This window comes from Diabrotica undecimpunctata, chromosome 8, assembly GCF_040954645.1.
Source record: "Diabrotica undecimpunctata isolate CICGRU chromosome 8, icDiaUnde3, whole genome shotgun sequence".
Classification (NCBI taxonomy): domain Eukaryota; kingdom Metazoa; phylum Arthropoda; class Insecta; order Coleoptera; family Chrysomelidae; genus Diabrotica; species Diabrotica undecimpunctata.
This window is the reverse complement of record NC_092810.1, coordinates 40,100,176-40,127,639: the sequence shown is the minus strand read 5'-3', so window position 1 is coordinate 40,127,639 and position 27,464 is coordinate 40,100,176.

The following is a 27,464-nucleotide window of genomic DNA, read 5'->3' as shown; positions in this document are numbered from 1 at the left end:
TTTCTTTACTCGGGTACAGGAAGAAAACGAAGAGTTTGATAACTTTATAAAGGATGTAAAATTGCTGGCAAAAAATTACAATTTTGATTCTCTTGAAGACTCCCTAATACGAGATAGACTGGTAAGTGAGATTTACTAAAAAGACTCTGAAGAATTTTAAACCTAACTGCTGCAGAAGCCCAAAATCAATGCAGAATAGCAGAAGTGAGTACCTTCCAAGTCAAAGGCCTCAGAAAAAATGCAGAAGTCTATAAAAATATATACAAAAGGCCATCGAGGAGCAAAACTCTAAAACCACCTGCAGAAGCTGTTTTTAACAACCAATATAACTGTTTTAAACGTGACAAGAATTTGTCCAACGTTTGGGAAAATTTGTAACAATTGCAGAAAACCAAATCATTTTTCTTCAAGTTGTAAACAAAAAAATAAAACTGCAGAGGAAGTAATTGACAAGCTTAAAGTTGTTTTCTCTACTCATGGCATACCAACTAATTTTATGTGTGATAACCAACCATTTAACAGTAAGAAATTTAAAGACTTTGTTAAAAGTTAAGAAATAAATTTGATAACCTCCAGTCCAAAATACAGAAAATGAAATGAACTAAGTGAAAAAGCTGTTAATATTTGTTAAAATATCCTTAAAAAATGTTATGATTCAGGTAATGACATTCATAAAGCTTTATTAGAATATAGAACATCAACCTCTCTGATCTAAATATTTCCTCATCAGAGCTATTGGACAAACGATTCCTTCGAACCAATTTACCTATTACTAGGAGGTTATTAACAGAAACAGCTGATTTGACTTTGAGAAAATTAAAGAAAAAAGGATTAAAACAAAAACTTTATATGACATGCAAGATCACGAAAGACCTTCATTTGTAGAAGGGCAGAGTGTATTGATAAAGAAAGACAATTATTGGGTACCAGGTGAATTGGTTCAAGAGCATAGTACTTCTAGATCATATTTGGTGAGGGAGGATTGGGATAAGGATCTAAGAGGGAACTCATCGTTCTTAAGACCAAATCTAAATCCTGTGTATCTGGAATCCAATAATGAGGATTTATTACCTATGTGCAAAACTGATACCCCTAAATCAAAATGTGAGGATCAAACAGAAACATCTATTAGTAATTAAAAATCAGAGAAAACTCAAAGTAAAACAATTATACCAGTAACAGGCCCTAACAAAACCAGCTCTAGTTATTGCATTATAAAACCAGCTAGATATAGAGATCATGTTTTAATTATTGTACTTTTTAGGTTAGTGTTTTCAGTTGTTTTTAAGTTTTGTAAAAAAGAGGCAGATGTAACATAAACAGCTTAGTGTGAACCAACCTCAACATGAGTTGGTTCACCTGTGGGGTTACATCTGTCACTTGTCACTAAAACAGATACATTTGAGCAAGTCATGTAGAAGTAAATATTAATAAATATTAAACTAAGAATATTTGTTTCTATAAAACATTACATGGTGTCAGGTGTCTGAATCCGTGTTTGAATCCAATGGATTCTAATTTTAAACCGCCTAATGGGGCCCGTTTTGACCAAAATGCAAGTCAAAACTTGGAGAAATTTCTAGATAGATTTAATATATACATGGACGCAGCAGATTTGGTCAGCAAACAAGAGAGTAGAAAGATTGCAATCTTTTTAAATCTAGCAGGAGAAGCAGCCCAAGATATATTTAAAACATTAAAGCTCAGTGGTGAGGAGAGGAAACAGTATAATGTTGTAATAAATGCGTTTAAAAGATACTGCTCACCATTGAAAAATTAAACTTATGATAGGTACCATTTCTTTACTCGGGTACAGGAAGAAAACGAAGAGTTTGATAACTTTATGAAGGATGTAAAATTGCTGGCAAATAATATTACAATTTTGATTCTCTTGAAGACTCCCTAATACGAGATAGACTGGTAAGTGGGATTTACTAAAAAGACTCTTAAGAATTTCAAACCTAACTGCTGCAGAAGCCCAAAATCAATGCAGAATAGCAGAAGTGAGTACCTTCCAAGTCAAAGGTCTCAGAAAAAATGCAGAAGTTTATGAAAATATATACAAATGGCCCTCGAGGAGCAAAACTCTTAAACCACCTGCATAAGCTGTTTTTAACAACCAATATAACTATTTTAAACGTGACACAAAGCATGGCCCAAGAAGTTGTTCAACCTTTGGGAAAATTTGTAACAATTGCAGAAAACCAAATCATTTTTCTTCCAGTTAAACCAAAAAAATAAAACTGCAGAGGAAGAAATTGACAAGCCTAAAGTTGTTTTCTCTACTCAATGCATACCAACTAATTTTATGTGTGATAACCAACCATTTAACAGTAAGAAATCCAGTTGTAACCAAAAAAATAAAACTGCAGAGGAAGTAACTGACAAGCTTAAAGTTGTTTTCTCTACTCATGGCATACCAACTAATTTTATGTCTGATAACCAACCATTTAACAGTAAGAAATTTAAAGACTTTGCCAAAAGTTGGGAAATAAATTTGATAACCTCTAGTCCTAAGTGAAAAAGCTGTTAATATTTGTTAAAATATCCTTAAACAATGTTATGATTCAGGTAATGACATTCATAAAGCCTTATTAGAATATAGAACATCCCCCTCTCTGATCTAAATATTTCCTCGTCAGAGCTATTGGACAAACGATTCCTTCAAATCAATTTACCTGTTACTAGGAGGTTATTAACAGAAACAGTTGATTTTGACTTTGAGAAAATTAAAGAAAAAAGGATTAAAACAAAAACTTTATATGACAAGCGAGCTCACGAAAAACCTTCATTTGTAGATGGGCAGAGTGTAATAATAAAGAAAAACAATTATCGGGTACCAGGTGAAGTGGTTCAAGAGCATAGTACTCCTAGATCATATTGGGTGAGGAAGGATTGGGATAAGGTTCTAAGACGGAACTCATCGTTCTTGAGACCAAATCCAAATTATGTGTATCTGGAATCCAATAATGAGGATTTATTACTTATGTGCAAAACTGATGCCCCTAAATCAAAATGTGAGGATCAAACAGAAACATCTATTAGTGATTAAAAATCAGATAAAACTCAAAGTAAAACAATTATACCAGTAACAGGCCCTAACAAAACCAGCTCTGGTTATTGCATTATAAAACCAGCTAGATATAGAGATCATGTTTTAATTATTGTACTTTTTAGGTTAGTGTTTTCAGTTGTTTTTAAGTTTTGTAAAAAAGAGGCAAATGTAACATAAACAGCTTAGTGTGAACCAACCTCAACATAAGTTGGTTCACCTGTGGGGTTACATCTGTCACTTGTCACTAAAACAGATACATTTGAGCAAGTCATGTAGAAGTGAAAAATAATAAAAATAAACTAAGAATAGTTGTTTCTATAAAACATTACACAAATTAAAAAAAAAACACCAACATTATATCGTAAGACAGAAAATATATTAAAGATATAAATGAAAAGATATATCAAAGATATCGGTGTACCTTTGACATCATTTGGTTGGAACACCTCCAAATGTAGAATATAGATATTAGCCCTCTGATAGACTTACTTTGTCGTAAACTTATAATAATCAATCCGGATTCCAATGCTTCTCTGAGTATTGGAACTAATCAGAGTGTAACTTATATAAAACAAATGCTTCCACAATAATGTTAGACTTTAAATATCGTTGCCTTAGATATTTTAAACCTAAGTGACTATCATTTTACCTGTTTAATCTAGTCTGTTTATTTTGTTGTTAATGCATTTTTTCCTTAGAATCGTCTGTAAAAACTTTGATTTTTCTTTAAAAATATTATATTTTTCACTGTTACAATTACAAAGCGAGAAATATAAAATCACGCAGTTGGGAATAGGTTCACATCCTATTATATACTGTACAACAAAATACACTCTGTTCAAGTTCTCCTTTTTCTATTTACGATAAAACTAGATTTTCCAAATAAATTGTAGTTACAAGCAAAGAAAAAAACGCGAAAGCATGCGGGCCTCAACGTTGCTCTGATACTTGCTGAAAGCTCTCAGAAAAGGAGAGAAATACGATCAGCTGTTTCCTAATTGAATTAGTACAAAGTATAAATTACATATTTTCCCCCAAGCTAGCCGTAATCAGCTAGGCACCTTTAACACAGTGGCGGAACCTTAGATTTAGGTGATATTAATTTTGATGGCATTTAAAAACTTATAATAGTTACGGAGTATTAAAAATTTACAGAATTCAAATAATTTTTCTTCTTCTTATATTCCTCATCTTTTACCTATTTCTTCCACTACTTACAGTCTTCTGCCATTTTCTTTATCTTTTGCGATGTTTTCCCTCTTAATCCTTAGTTTATTGATTTGTTCCATCTATTTTTGTTCCCAGTTTTTGAGTTTTTGTAACTTTCGTTATTAATATATTCTAGTCATTCTAGTTATCTGTCTATAGGTCAGTATTTTGTTCATTTTTTTCTATTGATTTCTTGATAATTTGTTTCCAATATTTTCATTTCTTTTCGTATCCAACTTCGTCTTCTCCGTGGTCTCAGTCTCCTTTACACCAAGACCCAGCTACACTAATCACTAATCACTGCAGTACTGATTACTAACGGGTAACTAATATTTTAACTAACTATATTTCACATAATAAAAATCTTTTAACCATTTTCATCACTCATTAAACAAAACAATTTTTTTTAAATCACCCAGAACTTGTAGTCATAAAATCAAAAAAAGGTAATGTTACTGTAGTTATGTACAGAACTGATTATCTAGAACTCTCTAAAGAACTCATAAATAATAGCGATTCTTATCCAACATTAATGGCAGACCCTACTCAATCTATACAAAGACAAAGTAATAAATTGGTAAAGATATTGTTTGAAAATAATCAGATTGATGACACTGCTAAGAAAAAACTAGCATTTTATCAAAATATTACTCATTACCTAAAATACACAAACTAACATTAACTGTTAGGCCTATAGTATCGTCAATAGGGGCTCCTACTGAAAATATTGCTAATTTTGTTATAGAAATTTTGACTTCTGCCTATAACTGTGATAATGAATACTTTATAAAAGATTCTTCTGAGATTAATAATAAGTTCAACAGAATGCAACAACCTCAAGGTTATGTGCTTGTTAGTTTAGATGTGGTTTCATTGTTCAGTAAGGTTTATCTTAAAGATTGTATAAGATCAGTACGTAAACATTGGCCTGAAATCAGTAGACGAGTAGACAGTGTACAATAGATACAGATACTTTTATAAAATTAATAACTTTTCTATTACCTACCTATTACCTATTACCTACTAACACCTATTAATTTTTCTTTTGATAATAAATATTATAATCAAACTTTTGGAACACCAATGGGTCCAAAAATCAGTCCCATTCTGGCTGCATATGTAATGGATGAACTTTTAGACACTATCATCCCAGTTTTACCTTTCAACTTTTTTTCTTAAAAAAATATGTAGACGATCTGATCTTGGCTATACCTAATGATATGTTAGAAGACTAACTTTTTATATTTAACAGCTATGATCCATACATACAATTCACCATCGAATTAGTAGATGAAAAACAATCTATTCCTTTTTTAGATACTAGATTAGTTCGTTTAAATGATAACATCATTACAGTATATTGGTATATAAAATCAATCAGTTCAGTAGATACAACAACTACATGTCCTACCATAAACATTCTACTAAAGGTAATTTGGTTAAACAAATAAAAAACAGGGTTGTAAAAATATCAGATAAGTCATTTCACCAGAGAAATCTCAAAATAATTTTTTATTTACTCAAAATTTATTTATAGATAATTTCTATCCACCACTTCTCTTAAAGGGACTTATGTATAATACACCATTGGAAACATTAAGCACTCCAATAAATTCAATACTTACTAAAAAAACACCAATACTCATACACATAACACTGTGACTACCCTTCTTCTTCTTACGATGCCTATCCGTTCCGGATGTTGGCGATCAACATGGCTATCCTAACTTTATTTGCTGCTATTCTGAATAGTCCGGTTGTCGATGTATTAAATCACTTTCTCAGGTTTTGAAGCCAAGATATTCTTCTTCTCTCTGGTCCTCTCTTTACAAATACCTTGCCTTGAAGAATGAGTTGCAACAAGCCGTATCTCTGTTCATTCCTCATAACATGGCCAAGATATTCTAGTTTGCGCTCTTTGATGGTGTTAATAATTTCGCATTCCTTGCCTATTCTACGTAGGACCTAAACATTAGTCACACGATCCACCCATGAAATTCTTAAAATACGTCTGTAACACCACAACTCGAATGCCTCGAGTTTTCTTAAAGAAGCTTCGGAAAGTGTCCAGGCTTCTACTCCGTATAATAACGTAGAAAATACATAGCATCTAATGAGAGAGATTTTGGTAGCAAGTGGTAAATCGTGACTTCTGAAAAGAGACTTTATCATTATGAACGCCGATCTCGCTTTTCCTATGCGTTGTTTTATTTCACTGGAGTGATCCCATTGGCTGTTAATGTTGGTACCAAGGTATGTGTAGCTGTCCACTCTGTCAATTGGATGTTGGTTAACCAAAAGCTGTGTTTTTAATATTTCGTGCTTACTGATTACCATGTACTTTGATTTCTTCGTATTAAGATCAAGTCCGTGTTCTCTACTTATATCTGATATACGCGACATTATTCTTTGCAAACCGTCCAGACTATCTGCAAAAACTACTGCGTAGTCGGCATATCTAATGTTGTTTAGACGTATTCCGTTGACTAATACGCCTTCTTGTAGTTCGCCTAGCGCTTGCTCGAAGATATATTCAGAGTATATATTAAATAACACCGGCGACAGAATGCATCCGTGCCTCACTCCTCTATCTATGGAGACTGCCTCTGTCAATTGGTCATCCACTTTAATATTGGCTGTTTGGTTGTAATATAAATTATAGATAATTCTTAAGTCCCTATCATCTAACCCCACTTCTTTCAAGATGTTTATAAGTTTATCATGCTTTACTCTATCAAATGCCTTTTTGTAGTCGATAAAACAAGTATACACATCACAGTTAACATCCCTGCATCTTTGCATAAGCACTTGGACAGCGAATAGAGTCTCTCGGGTGCCTAAGGAATCGCGGAATCCAAACTGCGTCCATGATACTTGTTCTTCGCATTTTTTATATATTCTGCCATGTATCACTTTCAAGAACGTTTTAAGTAAGTGGCTCGTTAGGCTAATTGTTCTGTAGTTTTCGCATGTCTTGGCATTTACTTTTTTTGGTATGGTCACGAAGGTCGACTTTAACCAGCTTTGGGAAATTTTTCCAGTTACGTATATGTTGTTGAATACAGTTGTTATCCATTTTATTCCCTGTTCATTCATAAGTTTTAGGAATTCTGCACAAAACTCGTCAGGCCCTACCGCTTTACCATCTTTAGTTGACTACGAATGTGACTACCCACACTCATTCAAAATATTGTAAGCTATTGTAAGCTAAGTATTTTTGCCTTTTATATAGGATCTAACATTTCTTGCAAAAACCCAAAACAAAAATATCATGCTATAGGTTTTGGAGATTAGGTTCTAGTTATAGAAAATCAATAGTGGCCGGTCAATGAAAGGGATACATTGTATTGATCTCATAAGAATATTAAAAAGTGGCAAAAATCGCGCCACGTTTATTTATTTAACACCCTTCACAATAACAACATTGAAACCTTACCATGGCCCAGCTACAGTCCAGATTTAAACCCAATGGAGAATGTATGAAGGTTTATTATAAAACGGTTGTATTGGCGTAATTTTATACCTCAAAATGCTAAAGAACTGTGGCATGGTATACAACAGGTTTGGGAAGAGATCTCTGAAGAAGACAATTTCATAGTTCCTTTCACGCAGATGGACCGAAGACTACAAGCTATTATCAATGCTGATGGAGATATTACAAAATATTAATTATATAGATAGACATATTTACATTTAATATTATATTATAGACTATTATATAGGTAGACATAGCTATATAGATAGATATAGATGATAGACGGACATATGCAAGATCAAACAGAGAAGTAAAAAATTTAGTAACTAAAGCAAAAAATATTTCCTGGGAAAGTAAATGCGAAGAACTCAACAAATATATAGGGTCAACAAGATCAAAAGAAGCATGGAAAACGGTAAAAAATCTGAGAACAAACAGAAAAGAAACGAGTAGAATAGATTTAATAGAAGAAAGATCTTGGATCGAACACTACTCACAACTTTTGACTGAAACAAGACCTCGATTCACGAACATCAGTACAACAACATATGAACTGGAATTCAGTGAAGACGATGAAATAACAGTACAGGAAGTCGAAAATGCAATAAAAACTCTAAAAAATCGGAAGTCATGCGGACTACAAGGTATACCAAATGAATTATTAAAACATAGCCCACAAGTATTACGGGAATTACTGGCGTATGTCTTCAACTTATTCTATAATGGACACGACTTACCACCGGAATGGACAAAAGCACATATTAACAACATCTACAAAAAAGGAGATAGAAAGAATTGTTCAAACTACAGGGGACTAAGTGTCATAAATTCACTCTCAAGACTGTATGGAAAAATAATAAAAAACAAAATTGAAAAAGAGATGACAGATGTTGAAGAACAGAATGGCTTTCGTGCAGGCAGATCCTGTATGGACAGTATATTCTCTCTAAAACAAGTTATCGAGAAAAGATTAGCCCACAACCTTTCAACTCATATAGTCTTTATAGATCTGACAAAGGCATACGATAGTGTACCACTTTCAATGCTTTGAGTAGCAATCGAAAAACAAGGAATAAGCAAAAAAATATACAAGCAGTACAACAGCTCTACAAAAATATGACGGCAAACATTAAAACTGGAAATGGATTAACTAGAGAAATTCCTATTAGTAAGGGCCTAAAGCAAGGCTGCTGCATAGCACCTACACTCTTTAAAATATATCTAAATGAGGCACTCTCAGTGTGGAGAAGAAAGTGCTGCAATATGGGCATCCCAATCGGAGATGATAGATTGTACACGATACACTTCGCTGACGACCAAGCCATTCTAGCTGAAGACGAGAGTGATGTAGGCTACATGCTTAGAAAACTGGAAGATGAGTATACCAAACGGGGCCTCACAATTAATATACAAGAAACTGAGTACTTAGTTGTGGGAGAAAAATCAGAAACCCTACAAATCGAAATGGGAACTATAAAACCAAAAGACAATTTTAAGTACTTGGGAGTCCAAATAATATCAAAAGCATGAAGTAGCGAAGAAATACACTCCAGGATTGGCCAAGCAAGATCAGCCACCAGACAGCTACACGGACTATTATGGAATAAAAAAATAACAAAAGAAAATAAAAGAAGAATTTATAAAACAATAATAGAAAGTATTGGGCTGTACGGCGCCGAACTCTGGGAAATAAACCAGAGAAACAAATCAAAAATTAAGTCCATGAAAATGAACTACTGGAGACAATGTTGCCAGCTTACTAGACTTCATAGGGTGAGAAACGAAGATATTCGGAGAGAAATGGGAATCGATCTAGACATAATAGACACAATCGAAGCCAAAAGACTTAACTGGTATGGACACCTTCAGAGAATGCCTGAAATAAGATGGCCAAAAAAAAAAATAGAAACATGGACTCCGCCAACTAGAAGAAAGATAAACCAAGACGATCCTGGAGAGACGACGTCGACGATGCAATGACCGCCAGAGATCTAACAACTGAAGATTGCTTCGACAGAAAACGCTGGAAATTAGAGCTGTAGAAGACTCGCTTATATATATATATATATATATATATATATATATATATATATATATATATATATATATATATATATATATATACCTAAATTTAGTATAGTTTTGGCCCTCGCTTTCTTTCGAGAGTGTCTTGACCAAATCTTACTAAGAGTCGTATCAGTTTTTTTAGGAACCCGCTGTAGAATAAAACTAATTGTAAACCTTTTTTAATTTCTCTTCTCTCATATTTGCAAACAATTTTAAACCTATATCACCAATTTCATTCTGTTCTCTGCACCGACGAGCCGCCATTGGTAAATTTCAGCGAGTTGTGCCGTAGTAAAACTAATGAAATAATGCACAGGTCTTTCTTTATTAGTGTTTGCTGTGGAAATAACACATGAAAAGATATGGTGGTTGTCAGCATTAATGTGAAAGTGTTGAAATGTGTTTTTGGTGGTTCTGAATTTATTTCAGAGAGGTATTTTACAAAATATTGCATTTTAAATGTGTCCTGGATGCGGGAGTTGTCACTTTAACATGACGTTTTTTCTGTATATGTTCATTGTTCGTACATTACTAATAATAAAACTATGGTTTTGTTAAAAAGTAAAAGTGTTAATATTAAAACACAGGAACGGTGCGAAAATTTGATTCTGATCTTTTTTGTTCACATAAGCTTACAACTATTAATGGCAAACTTTGAATTATCGAACAAGATTATAAAAGAAAGACATATAAAAAAAACATTATAAAAGAAAGACAATCTCCTAACTCGAAAAAAGTATTAACAGTGAATATTCCTGTCTGAAACAATATCTTCTCTCTCATTGCATGTGAAAATAGTTGACATAACCTCCTATCTCAATAGTTACAAGTTGAGTGTCCATGCCTAGTGAATCTTTAAAACTAAACAATCCAAATAAATTTATTATGTATATATAATAAGCGAGTCTTTTACAGCTGGCGCCGTTTCTCGAATTCTAATTTCCTGCATTTTCTGTCGAAGCAATCTTTAGTTTTTAAATGTATGGCAGTCATTGCATTTTCGACATTGCGTCTTCTCTCCATGTCTGTCTTCGTACCTCGTTTTCTTTTAGTGGGCGTAGTCCATTTTTCTGTCTTTTTGGCCACCTATTTTCAGGCATTTTCTGCAGGTGTATATACCAGTTAAGTCTTTTGGCTTTTATAGTGTCTATTAATTCTGGGTCAATTTCTATCCTAATCCACTTTGTGTACTCCTCCTCCAGTTTTCTAAGCATATAGTACACTTCTCAACAATTGAAGTGGATATTATTAAAATGTGTATTTTATTTTTTGTTCATAAGGTCAAATAGAAAAATGGAGTGATATAAATAAAGATTTATTTTTACTTCGTATTTTCATACAGATGAACCGAGAGAAAGAAATTCTTTAAGAAAAAAAAATAGAAAATAAACAAAAATTGTAAAATTAACAAGCTAAAATTTCTATTCCTGCTGAATTTCTAACATCCCGAAAAAAAAATTAATAGTGTGTGGGTCCACCTCTGTGTCGCCTTAGTGCTCTAACTCTATTTGGAAAACCTCTTATTAAATTATTGATGAACTGCTGCGGTATACGTTCCCAAATCGCGCGTAATGTATTGGCCAACTGATCTAAGGTTTGGGGAGGTTGAAGGAGCCTTTTTTGTTGCCTAGACATTTCGGCCCAAACGTGTTCAATGCAATTCATATCAGGTGAACACGGTGGCCACTCCATTTTTGAGATGCCATGAGCTTCTATACACTCGTTGACAATTCTCGCACGGTGGGGGCGAGCATTATCATCAATCAGAACAAATTTTTCGCCTATTGCACCAAAAAATGGAACAACTATTGGTACTATGACTCTGTCTCGATATCGTGTAGCAGTCATTGTCTCATTAATTAAGACGACTAAGTCCGTGCGACCGTCAAAACATATGCCTCCCCACACGCAAACGGATCTACCTCCAAAAAGAGTGGTTGGGACTCTCAGATTTTCATTGTAACCCTGTCCTCTTTCCCTTCACACCAATATTCGGCCATCACTCGTATACAAACGAAATCTGGACTCGTTAGTAAAGAGACAATTCCCCCAATTTTCGAAATTCCACTGATAGTGTTCCATCGCCCAGCGATATCTGCATGCACGCTGCTCCCTAAATAGTTAGTCGTGGATGGGTAGCGCGCCGTCTAGCCCTTAAATTGGATGCATGTAACCGTCTTCTGACAGTTTGACTGGAAATTGCTCGTCCAGTAGCATGCCTAAAGACTGTTAATTCTGGAAGCCGTGAATGTTGGGTTTCTTCTTGCCGTCAGAACTACAAAATGGTCTTGCCGACGAGTTGTAGATCGTTCTCTTCCTCCTCCATGCCTGTATGTTGCAGATCCAGTTGCTACATACCGATTCCATGCACGGCTTATCACACTTTGCGACACATTTATCCTCATAGCAACCTCTTGTTGAGTTATGCCTTGTTGGATCCAACGAACTAATTGCTCGAGCTGCACTAGTTCTAAACGTCTTAGCAGCATAATGTTTTTGTGATAAATAGATTTCTTGACTTATTGACAACTGGTAAAGCCAATACAAGCACTTTTATACGAATGATATATTCATTTTTGGAACAACATTTGTACGAGATAAGGGCCGATAAGAATAGGGAGAAAAAAACCACATGCAAAAATATTTGCAATAAAGATAGCGTATAGAGTATAGTACAGGCAATTATTTTAAAAATAGTTTTATATGTTAATTTTAGGAATTTTAAAATTATCCACTTCAATTGTTGAGTAGTGTATATATCGTTTTCGTCCTCAGCTAAAATTTGGTCGTCAGGCTGGGTCGTCAGCAAAATGTATCATGTACAATCTCACGTCTTTGATTGGAATGCCGATATTGCAGCATTATATATATATATATATATATATATATATATATATATATATATTAGGTTGACATCAAAACTAGACTACTATCAACCTTGCGAGCAAGCAGGATTTAGAGCTGGATACAAAACAAATGATCATTTGCAAACCATTAAGTCGTTGATTGAAAAAACCATTGAATATAATAGACCCGTGAGACAAAAATAAAGCATTTGATACAGTCAATCAAAGTGAAATGCTCCAAGCTCTAACACAATGTAGAATAGATCACCGATACATATCCCTCCTCACATACATCTATCAGCATGCTACAGCCTGTGTAAGACTTAATGAAGATACTGGGACCTTTCGTATTGAAAGAGGCATTCGGGAAGGAGACAACATGTCTCCTAAATTATTTACAACTTTGCTAGAATACGCTTGTAAAACAATAGATTGGAACGAAAATAACATCAATGTAGATGGAAAATTTTTAAATAACCTTAAATTTGCAGATAATGTCGTTTTTATTGGAACCCGACAGGACAATGGAGAGAATAATGTTAGGGATTTCTCTACGTGATAGAATACCCAATGCTACTATACTGAAAAGATCAGGAGTAGCAGACGTTATTGAAAGGATAACAACACTAAAGTGGAACTGGCAGGTCATGTTGCAAGATCAGTTGATGACCGGTGGACAAAAAGAATTTTGGAATGGAGACCCCGAATACAAGCTAACAGAGATAGAGGTCGACCCCCAACGAGATGGACAGATGACATAAAAAGAGTGACTACAAATTGGATTCAGATGGCGCAAAATCGGACTAAGTGAAAAAGGATGCGAGAGGCCTATGTTCACCAGTGGACGTTAGAGGCTAGTTGATGATGATGATGTATAATTATATATATATATATATATATATATATATATATATATATATATATATATATATATATATATATGTATATATATGTATATATATATATATATTTCGAGAAAGTAAGTATAACAGATACAGTAAAAAAATAGTTGGCCAAAAAGATCATAGAGCGTATGTAGAAAGTCTACCAGTTTGTCCGATGTAAGTTTTTGGGCAGTTGCCTCATTTAAGTTTATATACACCACTGTGTGCTTTTTATCTTGTTTTTCTTTAATGTATTTGCCTAAGCCGTTGTTTAGTCTAAAAGCTGGAATTATTCCTTTCTTTTTTATGTGTTTGGCTATTTTTGTTATTTTGCCTGTATATATAATCGACCAGAAGGTACTGGGTTTTTTCTCTGGTGGTGAAAATACTAATTTCAGGGCTTTCTTATGTAGTTTTTGATTTAAAACTGTATTAATATTTGTTCGTTTATATCTCAAAGTTGTATTTGGACATCCAAATTTTTATTAATCTATATAACGTGCTATGGTAGGCTGCCAATTTATTTTGCGCAGAATGGGATGATAAATTTTGTATAGTCGTGTGAGTATGGGCAGGTTTATGAAATACGGAGAACTCATGTTTGTTTTTAAGTCTGATAATTTTTAATTTTAAAAAATGTATGGATTGATTTTGTTATTCCTATTGTAAATTCAATATGACTATGGAGTGAATTAATATACGATAAAAATCGATCAAGTTGCCTGTTAGTTCCTGTAAAACATTTCGGTACATCGTCTACGTATCTCCACCAATATAAAAACTGTTTGATTACGGGATGTTTTGAAATCTTTGTCCCTAGATGATCCATAAAAATGGCTGATAACAATGGGCTTAGAGGGTTTCCCATTACAAGTCCTGCACTTGTATTTGTTTATATTTGATTATTAAATTCAAATTAATCCTGGTTTATGCAAATTTCAAAAAGATGTAAAATTTTAGATGTAACGATTAGATTTGTAATATGGCCTAAAAGGTTTTTTAATAGAACAAAAGTTTCTTTCAAAGCATTGTGATGAATATTACCCTATATGGAGCGGAAGTATGGTCAATGACAACAATAATACGAAATAAAATAAGAACAGTTGAACTGGACTTTATGAGAAGATGTCTACAAATCACAAGAGCGGATAGAATAAGAACGGAGGAAATATGGAACAGAATGGAAGTAAATTGCTCAATTACAAAAAAGTTGGAAAACAGAGCCCTGCAGTGGTACGGGCATGTACAAAGAATGCCAGAGCATAGGTGGCCAAAAAGAATATTAAACTGGGACCCGCCGGGAAGAAGACGGAGAGGAAGACCTGCTACAAGATGGAAAACATACGTCGGAAATGCTATGATAGATAGAGACCTCAGAGAAGGTGACTGGGAGAATAGAGTGCTGTGGAGGACGAAAACGGCGAACTCATAATGGGAAAAGCCGAAGAAGAAGAAGAAGACAAAAGTTTCTGTAGAAGGAATGCTGGGAAAAAGATTGTTTACGTCAAATGAAATTAATCTGGAGTTGTTAGGTAATTGAAAATGTTGTATTTTATTAACTAGTTCTATTGAGAAAATTTAGTGTGTTCTAAATTAATCTCTAACAGTTTTTTTCGAAAGTATTTATGACGGAGCTGTATAAAAAGCAACTAGAGATCTTATTGGGTGATCAGGTTTGTATAGTTTAATAAAAGAGTATAATTTAGGAGGCTGTGAGTCCATGATATTGAGGTATTTCGATTCTATTGAGTTTACTATTAACAAATTAAGAAATACAGACATAATTCTGTCTAAAAATTCAACATATTGTTAAAGACTATAAAGCGTAAACACATTCCAAAAATAGATCACTTGAGAAAGGCACTCTGTCGACACAGCTGGAGTGATAAGATATTATAATAAATTTTGTGAAAATTTTGAAAACAAAGTTTTCAGTGTTTTATTGTTATATAAAATAAATTGTCATCAAGTAATGGTCGAATCCATCACTTTCATATAAAAATTACCATATAATTAAATGCTAGAGAGTCAGAGAGTCTGGAAAAATCTTCATGAAGAAAAATATTTTACAAATTATTCATTTCGCCAAAAACCTCATAAGCTACTATCGTATCGCCTATTTTAGGGTAATCCACTGTAAACATATTTCATTTCGTTTAATTCAACTTCCTAAAACAAAACTAAACTACTATTTTAATCCTAAAGATACTTCCGCAACAATGCCGAAACGTCGGAAGAAGCGATTTATAAACTGGCCTTTATATATAGATGTCAGCGAACGAAGTGGTCGGCGAACGGCTAAGATAAGGCCGATTTAACCAGAAGAGGAGCGACCGGTCGCTGTGTACTTCATCGTCTACTTCTCATACGTGTCTTGGGAGAATTTGCTCCAGTTTCGTCTGCCTCCGAAGGGATTAAGGTGTAAAACTATGTGTAGGAACCATTAACTACCGCTCCAGCCAACTATTATTTGTTCTTCCGTGCAAGAGCAACCAGGGAGTTCGACTACAGGGGGTAGTTATTAAAGGTTATGGAGGAGTTTTGAGTGAAAATATATACATCGCTTTAAAAATTAATGGTTCTTTATCATAACATGGACACAAAATATCTTGCGGCATTTTAAGATTTCTGTAAAAATAAATAAAACGACGTTGCTATCGTTTGGTGTATAGAATCGAATAGAGATATGCTTTATTGTCACTGAAAATTGTACAATTTTATGGACAAAACTTACACAAAGAAAAATAACAATAACAATTTAAAATTTACTGAAATTACATAAAACGTCAATATCACAGAAAAAAAGATAATAAAATACACAATCCATTGCAAAATTTATATAAATTGCAAATAGCATAATAGTCCAGTCATCAGAGAGTTGACCCCCTAAAAATCATACAAACAAGCTGATTTTTGCCGAAAATATTAACTTTGGGACACCAAAGAACATGCAAAAAAGTTTACCACTTTAACCCCCGAGCTTCAACCTAAAACCCTCCTTGTATGGGGGTAAAAACACAAAAAATCCATTTACCAAGAATCTGTACGTCGCAAAAAAAATATTTTAAATAAAAAATGTAGTTGAACTAATTTTAAACAAAAATGTTAATTAGCACTTTTTGTGTAAATTGAACCTTTCTCTTAAAAACAACGCTTTTAGCGACCGTCGATTTTGACCGCCATTTACGCGCGTGAAATCAATGTTCAATAAAATTTGTATCATGCTACGCTGTAAAAATTCAATATCTTTTAATCTAACTGTTGTATCGACAAAAATCAAGATGAGTTTTAAACGTAAAGAATGTAGCTTTTGTATGCAGTTTCAAAAGACGTGATGCGACTTTTGCCATTTTTTACGATTCTCGTGAGATCATTAAAATTGATCACTTTCATTAACCAGTCGTAGTAAAATTTTTATTTTGTTAGAGATTAATCGTTAAAACCTATGACAAGAAATTTCAATATTGACTTGTGGCAACAGGCAATAAGGCATTTGAAATATGAATAAAAAAACGCAGAATTTAATGGTTTACATTACAAACAATCCCACGTCACAGAAAATACCCCCAAAAAGATGGTTTTGAGTATACCTTATAGCAGAAGTTTGGTTCTTTTGAAAAATCTACTTGTGTAATTGAAGAAAAACGTTTTAGATCGTTTGTTATGTGAAAGTTTAAATTCAGCCTTTTTTAAGCATATTTTAAATGCCTCAAATTTGTTGCCAAAACTCAAAACTAAAATTATATGCTATAAGGCAAAAATCGCACCACGTTTTCTTAGTACAAAGAGTTAAAGTTTATTTTCGGCAAAACACAAAAAATGTATGCAAAAGCTGAACTCTTAAAAGCATCTTGATTTTTGTCGATATGACACTTAAATCAAAAGATATCGAATTTTTACCGTCGAGCTGATACAAATGGTATTGAATATTGATTTCGTGCGCGTGACTGACATTCAAAATTAACAATCGCATCAAGGGTTGTTTGTGAGAAAACGGTTTATTCAAATTAAAAATGCCAATCAACATTTTTGTTTAAAATTATCTAAGCTACACTTTTTATTCAAAACATTTTTTCTACGGCGTACAGATTCTTATTAAATCGATTTTTTGCGTTTTTACGCCATACGAGGGGGTTTTAGGGAGAAGCATGGGAGTAAAAGTGGTAAACTTTCTTACATCTTTTGTTGGGTCCCAAAATTAATATATATTCTCGGCAAAATTCAGCTTGTTCGTATGATTTTTAGAGATTCAGTGGCATTTTCGTCTCTGACGATTGGAGTATAATAAAACCTTTGAACTAATAAGTTTCAAGTTGCTGCATGTGATACCCAAATATATATATACACATATATATATATATATATATATATATATATATATATATATATATATATATATATGTATGTATACAAAAAATACTGGATATTAGTGACTGTCGATATAAACAAACAAGACAGTTTATTAGGGTTGCAGTCAGAAAATTGGCCGGGATGTTAATGAAACACTCTTTTGACTTTTTGTCTAGCTTTCGGAATGGTTTTATTCCTTTTTCAAGACACTGTAATAAGAAAAATATGTAAATATTTATAAAATATCACAATTCTTCAGTGCAACTTACTAGTCGTTGAGATTATTTATAAAAGCATTAACACTCAACATTAATAACACACATATAAAATATAAAATAATGGACAAAATACATTCTAAGATTTTTAAAATTTAGGTAAAGATAGTAAAACTTAGTTTATGGCATCTTTTACTGGTGTGTTTTAACTCTGACACATAGAGAACAGAAAGTAAAAACCCTATGATTAAAAAGTAATTCGGTGTACTTAATATCATATTTCTTTTTAAGAAATACTAGAGGCCCATCTTGGGTGATTTTATTTTTTAATTTTTAAACCTGTTTTAATAATGGTGTGCAAAATGTTATGCATACAAGTGTTTTTATGTACAGGTAAATATTTATTTTATTTGCAATGACAAAACAAGCTGAAATGATAGTGACGTTGAGTAATGGAATCGAAACAAGACCAGTAAAAAACATAATCAATTTATTACATATATAATCAAATCAGACAATTGGTTATAACATAATATATCATAGATCTTTGTCCACGGGTGTTAATAAATGTATATTTATGTTGGTCGTTGTGGCCAAAAAATGTGTTGTTTATTCTTAGTTCGTTATTCGTGCAGAAGTTGATCATCAGTTCTTCATTTTCGTTTTTATCATTCTCATTATGTTTTTCTTTAATGCCGGGTATTACTTGATTGCCTATTCGAGCGTTAAAATCCCCCAATATTATCATCTTTCCCCTGACTTGATCTACTAATTGTTGTAATTGGTCATAAAATGCTTTCCTTGTTGTTTGAGGCTTGTTATTTTCTGGGCCGTATACTCCGATGATGTTCAGGTCTTCCTTCTCCATTCTTATCTTTGCTGTTACTATTATTTCTGATATATATTGGCACTCTTTGATGTGATTTTAGTATCTTTCTTTCTTAAATCTTCTTATACAGATTAATTTAACATTTGGGTTACTTCTTTGTAGGCTCCAATTCTTTCTGGTTCACCTATTCTTCTCCCAAGTGAATCTTTGGCCAAAAAGCTAATTTAATTCCCTTTCTTATTGAAATTAAAATTTACAGTCTGCTGCTTCTATATTCTTATATTTAAAAAACAACTTACAATTGTGATTCTTGGAGATCTCTGCTTACACTCATTTTCTGCTGCCACAAAAAACTTAACAAACCTTCTTTCGCTACTTACTTTATCCATCAGCGTCAAAATAAACATATATTGTTTTTTTTTATTTTTACGAAGAAACAAATATCTTTTCTCTTCCAAATCTTCTTAGAAACTCTTGTCTTATCATTTTTCTTTCACGATCCAACCTCGCTTTTTTTTTCCTATCCAATTTTTCAATTATATTCCTTAACCAACCATACCACTCAATTGAAAAACATATATTGCCCCCTTTTTTCTTTGGCCAATCAGTTGAATAACCAATATCAAAATCCATTGTTTCGGGTTGAATAGAAACAATTTACCCAGCTTAGCTTAGTCTACGTATTTTATACATCATATCGTGCAAAAAAATTACTTCTATTGTATACAAATATATCTGAGGATTTCTTTACTCTTTCGTACATTTACCTACAGTTAACACTGCTTTCACAAGTAAATTTTAATATTAGGAAAAACCTAAAAACAAACTTTTATTCTCAATGTCCATTGTTCATAAAAAATAGTATTCCTATTTATCGTTTTAATTCTTTTGAGGATAAACAGTTCGTAAAACCACTTTAATCACTATTTACTATGAACTTTCGCCAGAGTAGATAGGGGAGGGCAGGGGGGTTTGCACAGCGGGAGGCATTGGACAATCTAAAAATTCCCATTTCACTAGACAACAAGCGTAACCGCAATTATAACTTAAAGTGCATTTCTGTATTCTTACTTCTTAGTATCTGTCTAGCTAGACGCCAAGCCGGCAGGTTACTTTGTTATTATGCTCGGCAATTTTCGAAATTTTCTATGCTGTTTTTCTAATATTTGGCAATTTGAAACTGTGTTTTTAATTAGCTGGTTTTGTTTGTTTTGGGATACTGATTGAGTATTACTATTAGGTAAGCCTAAATAATGAAAGTTTGTTGTTATTTTTACGATATATAAAGATATTTTAATAAATTTTGTATTTATTTGTCTCAACTGTCTTGAGGAAGGGTATGGACACCTGTTCAAAGCCTCCTACAAGTGTTCAAACCCTCCCTATTTTATAAAATTGTTACAGAAATCGAGCAGTATAAATATAAGCGACTAATCGAAAGACAATTTCCCGAAAACGCTATGCGAAGTGCAACAGCTGATGTTTTATCTGGAAAGTTTTCTATCAGAAAAAGCGCTCAACAACATTGAAGTTACAAAATCACTAGCTTTATAGGTAAAGAAAGCTAAAGAAAGAGGAACTGACAATACGACATTCTCTCCACATTTTGTCACGTACCAAAACACGAAGTGTTTTCTAATGAAATGGAATCCTCCCTTGCGTTGTACTTTAAGAGATGTTCTAATATGTACCATGGTTTAACTCCAAAAGCGACTCGCGGATTATCATACGAACTTGCCGAAAAAAATTAAGTCAAATTTCCAGAGCCTTGGAAAGTAAACAAATAAGCTGGGAAGGACTGGTTTACGGGATTTTTAAGTTGACAGTATGAACTATCCTTACGAACCCCGGAAAATTCAAGCTTAGCGAGAATTTCCAATTTCAATAAATCTACGGTCGGTAAATTTTAAGGTAAGTTAGAGGAGATTCTAAAAAGGCCCAGCTTCACTGAATCGGAATTTAGACGACTTCACTTAATTTGGACGAGACGGGACCACAGTTCAAAAAACCCAAAACGTAGTTGCTACTAAAGGTCAGCATCAAGTTGGTAAAGTAGTGTCGCGTAAGAGAGGAGAACTGATTACTCAAGTGGGTATTATTGGAGCAAATAAAATAACACTTCCACCAGTGTGGGTGTTTTGAAGGAAAAAATTTGACAAACATAGAATGCTTAATTGTATTCCAGAAGAGTGTGGTGCAACCGGTTTAGTGCATTCATCTAGATGGATGACCAGTGATATTTTTTTAAAAGTTTTAGAGCATTTTGTAACTCATATTTGGTGTTCTAAAGAACGCTAAGTTATTTTATTAATGGATAATCATGAATACTACTTATCTGTTTCTGCTATTGATTACTGCAAAGATAATAGAATTACAATTCTAACTCTTCCACCCCACGCATCTAACAAATTGCAACCATTAGATAGGACTATTTTTGGACCATTTAAAAGGTGTTTCAATCAAGGAGCATATGACTGACTGCTCTCTTATCCAGGGATGGCATTATCAATTTATGACCTTGCACCAAAATGTATGAAATCTTGGAATCGATCTGCAACTCCTTCCAACATAACATCTGGATTTCGTTGCACTGGCCACTCCGTTGGCCATTGGATAAAAATATTTTAGGTGAAGAAGACTTTCTATGCTCGTTTGTAACAGACGGAATGGTTTCTTCAACATCAAAAGACCGCAACGTTTCTTTATCTAGTAAATTTTCAAGTCAAAATGTGAAGGTGTCACCGCAATTTAGCCTCTCTGGATTATCACAGCCCGACACGCTAGTTCAAAGCGAGCACAAGAAAGATTACTTATCTCCATCCCAAATAAAACCATACCCGAAAGCTCCAGAAAGAAAATCAACCAGAAAAGATCCAGTAAAAAAACAACCATAATAGCAACCGATACTCCGGAACGCAATGAAATTGCAGAAAAGAAATTGAAAAAAAAAGACACCACAAATTAATAAAAAAAAATAGAGATGGTAAAGAGGATAGTAATGAGCGAGTCTTCTTCCGATGAGGAAGAAGTGATTTACAAAGATTTGTTTTCAGATTTGGATTTGGAAACTAATAAAGATCAAGACGAGGACCTTACTAGACTTCCAATTGATAGTTTGCTGGTTTGTAAGGTGTTTAGAAAAAAATAGATTCGACATCATGCCGCCAAAATTGAAGAAGTTGTTGTAGATGGCTCCAATATAAAATTTTTGAAAAAGTAAGTCGCTTCGAACCGGTTTTGTAGTTAGTGAAGAGCCTCCAGCATTTGTAACATACGAAGAAGTGATTGTAAGGTTACCAAATCCTTTGACAAATCAAAGTGCCAGATATCAAGACCTGATATATTTTAAGTAATATTTTAAGTAACACCTTAAGTAATATTTTTGCATTTATTCGTTTATGTCCAGACCCTCCCGGTCAGTCGTGAGTGTTTGGACACATTACTTCAAGTATGTACATTATGCAAATATTCCATTCACATTGTTATATTTGTACACAAACTATATAAATATATAGTGAGGAGACATACATTAATGAGTATATTTTCAAAATTTTAGATATTTGTTATCCATGTCCACGCCATAATTGTTTATTAAAAAATTGTCCAAACCCTCCCGGCACTTCCCTAATATTTTTACAAATACGTTAATTATTTATAAAGTAATGCCTTCATATTCAAATTATAAATTTTAAAAATCAAGAATCATAGCATTATATATCACTGGCGTATTAAGCGGAGTTTACATTGGTATAGTAAACGGGTTAGTTGCTTGTACCAGTAGCTTGTAAGGCAACAACTAACCCAATGTCAACCTACCGGGTAAGTACTTGTACAAGTGCTTGTACCAGTAGCGAGGACAGGTAAGTAAATAGCTAGCCCATCTATTTACTTGCCTACTGTCCTTCCCTTTCCACCACATTTTCGCCTCGACGGAAGTAGCATGGCAAGTGGTTTGGTAACTAGTCGAGTGTAGACCGGTGTGCAAGTGTCCTGGTAAATAACGTTGTGAGAGCAGTGTCGCTGTTTTCTATTTCGATATTGTTTTTTAATTTTACTGTTAAAAGTGAAATAATGAAGTGGTCCGAGGGAGAAACTGTTAAATTTGTCGAACTTTATCGGGAATACGAATGTCTCTGGAACGTTACCAAACAAAGTTATAGAAATAATCAAATGAGATCGGCAGCTTTAGAACAATTAGTTCAACACATGGGTGTTGAGGGATTTACTGTTGCCGAAGCTAGGCAAAAAATAAAAAGTTTGCGGAATACTTACAGCCAAGAACTACAGAAAATAGAAAGATCAGTTAAATCGGGTATGGGAACTGACGACGTCTACATCCCAACTTTAAAATGGTTTCACATCATGAATGCATTCATGAAGGAAACAAAAGGAAAAAGATTGACTCAAAGCAACATGGTAAGTTTAATTTTAATAAACTGTTTAGGTACATAAATTTAGATAAATTATTTAGTAGGTAGGTAGGTATAATCACATATTTGAATTGCTTTTCGGATGAAACGTTTCATAATATTATTTAGTAATTAACAATAATTCTAAGAATAAGTTTCGGAAGCTAAATACCTATGTGTTCTAATTTTTATTGTAGCGCAATATACAGGATGACCCGTTTATCTTGAAACAATACCAAATTTTATTAAAATGTAGCATTTTTCCTATCCTATCCTATTAAACTATATTTGTTTATTAAGAATATACACCACAGGTCTTTTTTAAATTTCTGCTTACAAAAATGGCAAGCAGTGTATACGAGCTCTTTGATGTATTTATTTAGGTATAGAATATTATCATAGTTATTACTTCCGAAAATGAAGGCCCCACATTTTAAAGCTATGTTGACTTGAAGGAAGTCCACGCTAAATAAAACTAATATTAATTATTAAAGTTATTTATAATATCAGTTATCAATAACACTAAAACATTAGTAAATTTTTGCTTCTTGCCATGGTACTGCGCCTTCGTTGTTAACGTATCTTTTAATATAATCTCTGAACTCTCTAGCAAGTCTAGATGATTTGTAACCGGATCTTGGTTTTGCAAGATTTCTTAAATTTGCCATTTCAGATCTCCATCTTCCTGGAATTATTTCTCCCGTATCTATATTTTCTTCATCAAACGATCCTGGTGTAAAATAAGTGTTTGAATCGGTTTTACGTAACCAATTATGTAACGCACAACAAGCTTTCACTATTTTATCAACAGTTGACAATTTGCAGGCAATTTTTTTTTCTAATATTCGAAATCTACTAACCAGAATACCAAATGCATTCTCAATTATACGCCTTGCACGACTCAGACGATAATTGAAAATTTTTTCTTCTTTTGATAATGGTACAGAATTAAATGGTTTAGTTAAATACGTTTTCAGAGGAAATGCATCGTCACCAACAAAACAAGTCCCTTCTGGAAGTATGCCTTTTTCTAAAGCTTCGTATATCGAGCAGTTTTGAAAAACCCCTCCATCGGATACAATTCCATTACATCCGACATCGATGTAGGAAAAACAGTAATTGTGGTCTGCAATTGCCATGAGGACAATACTATTATGTCCTTTGTAGTTAAAAAACTCTGTTCCAAGCGTCTAAAGTGGGGGGGATCTAAAAATAATAATTCTGAATAGAAAACGTTTCATTCTCATTTTTATAAGAATACAATGTGTTATTATGATTGTTATTTGCACTTTTCTTTCTCTTCAGAACACGCAACCAGCTGGACAAACGGTAGGAAATACAGAGAACAACCTAGAATCGGAATCTGGTACTATTGAAGAAACATCAATTGAAATTTCTGAAACCCCATCAACATCTGCAGTTTCTGAGGATCAAAGCTCTAACCTTAAAGAAACATTTCGAAAAGAAAAAGGACGCAGTTTCCAAGCGGGATCAAAAAGCCGATACCAGGATTTATCAACCGCTGTTTCAGAGCTTCGTGACATTAATACTGCCTTACAGCAATCTGAAAATGAGGAAGATGAATTTGACGCTTTTGAAAGATATATGATCCTCGCTCTAAAGAAGCTTCCTTTGCACTTGGCTCTGCAATGTCAAAATGAACTACAAAGTACACTGACTCGTTATAGGTGCATGGCTCTTGCTCCATCACCATATCCACAGAATGTACCAAGTCCTTCTGGATCTTCTCATTCCTCTGGTTACACCAATTGGAGTTCAATCCAACCACCGTTCCAATCGCCGCAATCTCCTGAATACCAACTACCGCCGCCACCGACACCGCCATCTTTTACTCCGCATCCACCCACGCCATCTTCTGTACAGCAATCACCTTTTTCATCTCCTACAATGTACGATTTACCCTCGTCACCTTTAGACAATCAGCATTTTCTATAATAATGTTTCATGTAAGTTTTTGTTAATAAATCGTGGTTTTTGAGTAAAGACAATGATCACTTTCCAACATTTCGACCAGAGCTGTTGCAAGTACGAAATAAATGTACTTAAGTAATAAGGATCAGTATTTTTGAAAAATTATAATAAGTACCAGTATCAGTATAAGTACTATCTAAGATACTTGAAAAATAAGTAAATATTTATATTACTCTCTATACAATAAGAACATGATTGGTTTACTGTACAAGAAAAAATAATGTTTAACTTACCTTTATATATTCACTCAGTACATCATAAATTGCGTCGCAAACTTCTGGTACAAACTTAGATATTGATGTTTTTGGAACTCGAAAAAAATGTTGAAGAGTTCTATAGCTATTTCCTGTTGCCAAAAAATTGAGGGTAACTTCTAATTTAACGTGCGCTGGTAAGGTGTCTCTTAAAAGCGTGTCACTTCTTTGAATTCTAGGCAGAACTATATTTAGCAAGTATTTGAATTTACTCGGTGTCAACCGAAGGCATAATTTATATTCTTCAGGATCTTCCATACGAAGTTCTTTTAAAAGAAGAGTGGATGCCCCTCTTGTACTTCTTCTATCAATCCACCTTCGAACCCATATCCTTTTTGGACGACATTTTTCTTCTTCAATCAAATTAACAGCTTCTTCAATTAAAATTCTCGATATTCGCAACATAATTTTTTTAATGCGATTTTTAATTATTAATTTTGAATTATTGCACAAAGCACGGCGCCGGCAATGGAAAGGTTTCATCTTTACGTATCTGGTGCTCGTCGGGAACTGGTAAATAAATTAATAATCTTTTATGTGTAAACACTTACTAGCATGTCAACTTGCGTATGTGAACTGTCCTGGATATACTTGTACAAGTAACTGGTGCAAGTAACTATACCAATGTAAACTCACCCTTACCTTAGTGAATCTATGTAGCGATAATATTTTGCTATTACTGTAAATCATTTTTTTATCGATAGATCGAAAATTTTTTTGCTTTTTAAAATGATTTCATTATTTATTCGCCAACTTAACAAACAGTGTAAAATAATAGTATTTTAAAATAATTCTCCCAATGTTTTTTTAATGGCTTTATGGAAGTTATAAAAATAAATTTTGGATGAATATTTGCTTTTCTAACAATGACAACGATCGGTTTGTTCAAAGGATAGCGAGTTATAAATTGTGTATACATACATTTGTGTATGTATTTGTAGATTTTTATTTACGTTACATTTATTTAAATTATTTTTTAAATTTATATGATTATATACGTTTCGTTGATGTAATAGGTTTTTGTTTTTTTACAGAGGACTAAAATTTGTCTATACTTTGTATTCACTAATAACAAATATTGAACATTTTTGCTGATTTGTTTTTAAGAATTATAGTATTATATGTACTTTTTCTGTCTATGTTTTTACCCTCGAAAGATTATACATGAAGTCATTTCTTCTGGACTTTCTTACTTAAAATATTATTTATTAAGATTACTTTATAAGCTATCTCAAAGATTATTCGAGTTTAAAAAGCAGCCCTAATGTTTCAATAAAATAGATGAAACTGCTCACGATTACCATTAACATGCAGACTCATCCCCAGTCGCAAGAGAACGCCGTTTCTTCCAACACTTTGGATCGATGTCAGCGAGTCATACCTCCATAGTTCCTATAAAAGTACCATCTTAGCCTATCAGAATCTAAAGCTCACTGAATTTAATTTCCCGTACGCAAAAGTTGCTCTAATAAATCGCAAGAAAAAACTCACTAGCTTCATTAGAGTCCTCAAATATTCTGAAACCAAATACGCATAGATCGTACGAATAGTCTTTATTGCGAGATGCCGTAACCGATGTTATTCCCTTCTCTGGATATACTGCTCGTCGTGCTGTCAAAATCGACATCATGGCTCATTAAAAGGATAGCTATATGTACAACTGTGATCAAAATCCCATATATAGAAGTTCTATTGGAACCTAAAATCTATAATACGCTTCATGTCTTTCATGTAGTGCCGTAAGTATAGGATATTTAGATACCCCCTCATCTAAACAAAATAAAACTAACTAGCTGCGAGGGTGAAAGCAAACATTTTACTGATCTTTCAATAAACCTTCCAATCCTAAGGAATCGCTATTTCAAAAGTAATTTTCCTT